Here is a 5366-nt window from a genome sequence, read left to right as displayed (position 1 = left end):
GAGACAGGAGTTTGCGGACTAATCTGACTGGCCCAATCATTGAGCTCCAGGTTTAGTGAGAGATTCTGTCCCAGAGACCAAGGTGGAAAGCAACTGAGAAAGAAACCTGACGCAAGCCTCTGGTCACCAGGAGCACAGGAGTGATTAGTACACCTCCTCCCACCCCCCAGCCCCACCCCCACACCATAAGGGTTGGGGTGCTTTATAAAATGCTACTTTTTAGGCAGTGACTAAAAGGAAAACAATCAGATGAGTTGATGAGTGCCTGTGGAAGAAGATAAACTAGTCCCAAGGTTTGTTCACACAGAGGGGACAAGGAAGGAGAGCAACTCTTTCCCAGTGACCTTTGTTCACTTCCAAGAACAAAGACGCGTTTCTATTACCTGACAAGAAAAACAAACACCAATAAAAGATTAGGATTGGCTTTGTTCACGTCATTAGTTGAAGGGACGGAAGAAGAGGGGAAGGACAGAGGAGGGTTGAGAGAACAGTCGGGACAGGCATACCGCCCCTTCCACTCTGCTCAGCCCAGTCAAGTGACAAAGGGACTCCTGAGAAGTACATCAATATGTGATTTTGTCATTGTGCAAGCACCAGTGCTTTTAAACAAAGATAGCAATGAAATCTTGGTCCTTGGCAGTGACACTGGGCAATACAAGCATATGGGCGCTCCCTTGTTTATGCTGTCCATGCAAGGGGAAAAATAAACACATGTGGCTGTCTCTTATACTGCCACTAATGCACGGGCTCATTTTCTTAGAAAAATGTCCACTTGCTACTTGGAAACAAAAATGTCTCCTACAAGAATGCCTGCATGGGGGTGATGAAAGGAGACAGAGACAGAGACCCACATTGGAGCACCGGACAGAAATCTCAAGGTCCAAATCAGGAGCAGAAGGAGAGAGAGCATGAGCAAGGAACTCAGGACCGCAAGGGGTGCACCCACACACTGAGACAATGGGGATGTTCTACTGGGAACTCACCAAGGCCAGCTGGCCTGGGTCTGGAAAAGCCTGGGATAAAACCGGACTCTCTGAACATAGCGGACAATGAGGACTACTGAGAACTCAAGAACAATGGCAATGGGTTTCTGATCCTACTGCATGCACTGGCTTTGTGGGAGCCTAGGCAGTTTGGATGCTCACCTTACTAGACCTGGAGGGAGGTGGGGGTTCCTTGAACTTCCCACAGGACAGGGAACCCTGATTGCTTTTCGGGCTGGGGGGGGCTTAATTGGGGGAGGGGGAGGGAAATGGGAGGCGGTGGCGGGGAAGAGACAGAAATCTTTAATAAATAAATAAATTTAAAAAAAATAAAAATAAAAGACCAGCCTAGTCTATAGAAGTGAGTTCAGGACAGTCAGAGCTACACAGACCCTGTCTTGAAAAACCAAAAAATAAATAAACAAGTCCCTTAATTTTTTGCTCTTGCCTTAGTACCCTGTGTCAGCCCCATACAACCACTAATCTACATTCTGTCCCAGTATATTCATCTGGTTTGAATTCTTTCATACTAATAGGCTTATATAACACATGGCCCTTTAAAAAAGATTTATTTTTATTTTATGTGCATGTTTGCCTGCATGTATGTATGTGTACCATGTACCTTCCCTTCCTGCTGCTTTAGAAATCGGAAGAGGGTGCTGGGTCTGCTGGAGCCAGAGTTATGTATGTTTGTGGGTGCTGGGAATCTGGCCCAGATCCTTTGCAAAAGCAAGCGGTCTTAACGTCTGCGTCATCTCTCCGGCATCACAACCATGTTTTAGAGAGTTTCTTTGTTCCTATACACATTGATATGTGGATACTGTTAGGATAAATCACTGAAAGGGACTAATTCTGAATTAAAGGATATATGCCCTAGCATTTTGACAAATAAAGCCAAGTTGTTGTGCAGACATCTCAGGAGCATGCTGTTTCTGTCCAGGAATAAGTGCTCCTTCAGCATCCACCTCAGACAGTGCCATCTCCTCTGATTTAACATCCCAGGTTTAATTTGCACTAACCTTATTATGAATGAGGTTAAGACATCATTTTCTGTAATGAAGAACCATTTATGTATCCTTTTCTGTGAACATTCTCTACATTTTCTTCACCTTTCTTCCATGTTAGATGGTAGAATTTTAATTGGTTGGAGTTTTGTATTGGTTAAAAATATGAGTCGAAAAAGCCCCTTTCCACATGTGTTTTTAACTTCTGATGTGAGTTGCTACTTTGTAAATAAAAAACTGTGAAATTTTCTTTCTTAAAAAAAAAAAAAGAATGCCTGCATGGGATTGACTGTGCAACCAACCTGGTGTCTCCTCAAGCACTTGGTCCTTCTTTCAAGAACACAATCCTTAGTGCCCCAAATTTACTATGAGACTAAACAACAAACCAATCGATGTTTTATTTTGTATTTATTTGGGGTTGGGGCAGGGTCTTTGCCATGTAGCCCTGGTTGGCCTAGTACTCAATATATGGCCCAGGATGGCCTTTCTCAAACTCATGACATTTCTCCTACTTCAGCCTCCCAAGTTCTAGGATTGCAGGCATGCGCCACAAAATCCACCCCAGTTAATACTTTCTCTATGGTCTCTCCCCACTTTCAGTGAAAATACTTGTTAGAATGTTTTGTTATGTTTGTTTAAGACAAGGCTTCATATATACCAGGCTAGCCTAGAACTCAGTAGTAGCCAAAGATGACCTTGAGTTTCCCGAATTTCGTGATTGCGTGGTGTGTGCCACCACGCCTGTCTATGCATCAAACCCAGGGCTTCATGCATACTTGGCGATTGCTCTATCAGCTGAGCCACATCAGTGACTGGAAATGGTTTCCATTTAGTTGAGAAACATCGAGGAGATATGACACAACAGGTTAAGGGTTCTTGCCTGCAAGCCTGAGGACTCGAGTTCCATCTCTGGAATCCATGTGGTGGAACCTACTCCTGAAAGTTATGTTCTGACCTCCACATGCACGGCTGTGCTAACACACATATACACGGTAAATAGACGAATGTAAAACATTTTAATCATTTATTTTTATTTTATGTACATTGGTGTTTTGCTTGCACATATGTCTGTGTGTGGATATCAAATCCCCTGGAACAGGAGTTACAAGCAGTTATGAGCTACCATGTGGGTGCTGGGAATAGAACCCAGGTCCACTGGGCCATCTCTCCAGTCCCAGTGCAAAACATTCTTTTTTTAAAATGTTTATTTGTTTGTTTGTTTGTTATGCATATAGTACAGTGTTCTGCCTGCACGCCAGAAGTGGGAGCCAGATCTCGTTATGGATGGTTGTAAGCCACCATGTAGTTGTTGGGAATTGAACTCAGTACTTCTCGAAAAACAGCCAGTGCTCTGAACCTCTGAGTCATCTCTCTAGCTTCATGCAAAACATTCCTAAGTAAGAAAAATGTCTGAACTTTTCTTAAAAGGCATCAGCATTTTGAGATTAGATGATATGTCCTTTCAATGGGTGCCAGTGTGAGGAGACAGCGGTTAAGGTGAAAGCACTTGACTACAAATATAATTCAGAGAAACGGCGTAACTGGTGAAGTGTTTGACATACAACCAAGAAGACCCGAGTTCAATCCCCAGCACACACATAAAACCTGGTACAGTGATATGCCCCTGTAATCCTAGTGGGGAAGGAGGGGCCAGAAACAAGAAGACCCCTGGGGCTTGCTGGTCAACCAGTCTAGCCTAACAGGTGACCTCCAGGTTCAGAAAGAGACCCTGTTTCAAAAACAGTAAGATAGAACTGGGCATGGTAATACACGCCTTTAATCCCAGCACTCAGTAGGTAGAGGCAGGTGTATCTCTGTGAGTTTGAGGCCAGCCTGGTCTACATTGTGAGTCCCAGGACAGCCAGGGCTTCGCAGAGACCCTGTCTCAAAACAAACAAAACCAATAAGGTGATAGAGGAAGACTTTAAGTTGACCTCTGGCTTCTATATGCACACATACATATATGTACACACAGATAAACATACATAAACACAGAAAAGAGAATGGAATCCAAACCCTGATGTTGTGATGCATATCTGTAGTCTCAGCACTCAGGAGGCAGAAGAAGGAGGGTCATCATGGGTTCCAGGATAGCCAAAGTTACATAACCAGATCACATCTCAAAAATGGGTGAGGGCACTGAATAGAGGATTCAGCTCACTGCTCTTACAGCAGGGAACCAGGGTTTGGTTCCCACTGCCCACATCAGGTGACCCATAACCACCTGTAATGTCAGTTTCAGAGACTTCTACATCCTCTGGCATCTATATGTATGTGGTATATACAAACTCATACAGGAACACATATACATAAAAATAAAACATTTCTTTAATTATATAAAACAAAGCAGCCAGGCAGTGGTGGCACACGCCTTTAATCCCAGCACTTGAGGGGCGGGGCCAGAGGAAGGTGGATCTCTGTGAGTTAGAGGGCCAGTGTGGTCTACAGAGCGAGAAAGTTCCAGGACAGGCTCCAAAGCTACAGAGAAACACTGTCTCAAAAAACAAAAGAAGAAAAAAGAAAAAGAAAAAAACAAAGCAAAACAAGCAGAACTATTCACAAGCTGCATGCCTGGCTGCACTTTGCATATCGTATGTATACTACATTCTGACAGTTCCACACACCAGGCTGGCCTAGACTCATGATGCTTCAGTTTGCCTTCTGTGTTTTTGACTCTGTGATTGTAGAACTCCTCTAAAGCCATTTCTGACGACTCTGAGGCCTTGCAGCAGTAGTACTCCCCTCCCCTGGGAACCAGGAATCTAACAGTTCCCCACACACTTACTGAAATCTTGTGAATGTTCTCCAGAAATTGGGGCAAGATAACCTATAAGATGTTGACTCAGTTCCTGATGTTTTGACTTAGGCCCTGGGAAGGGGGTCAAATTGACCCTCAGATGTTTTCCCTTACCTCATCCATCTGATCTGGCAACTGCTCTCCAGCCAATTATTGGTAATAGCCCTTTTGAATAAGCCAACCATAATAGTTAAAGAACAACACCCCCCCCAGGGATCCCCTTTGCTTCTGTGGCTTTTTCCTTTAAAAGTAGCCTGAACCGGGAACCCTGATTGCTCTTCGAGCAGATGAGGGAGGGTGACTTGATCGGGGGAGGGGGAGGGAAATGGGAGGCGGTTGCGGGGAGGAGGCAGAAATCCTTAATAAATAAATAAATTTAAAAAAAAAAACAAAAAAAAGTAGCCTGAACCAGCTATTCGGGGGTCTTTCTGGCCTCTCTAATGCTGAAAGACCCTGTCATGACAGAATTAATAAAATCCTCATGCTTTTACATCAGCTGTGGTGTGAGAGATGGTCTCTTAGGGCGACTCCTTCTCAGTGATTGGACTCTAGGGTCCAACATGATGGTATAAAAGTAAATTT

This window comes from Microtus pennsylvanicus, chromosome X (assembly GCF_037038515.1).
Source record: "Microtus pennsylvanicus isolate mMicPen1 chromosome X, mMicPen1.hap1, whole genome shotgun sequence".
Classification (NCBI taxonomy): domain Eukaryota; kingdom Metazoa; phylum Chordata; class Mammalia; order Rodentia; family Cricetidae; genus Microtus; species Microtus pennsylvanicus.
Note: the sequence above shows the minus strand (reverse complement) of the source record.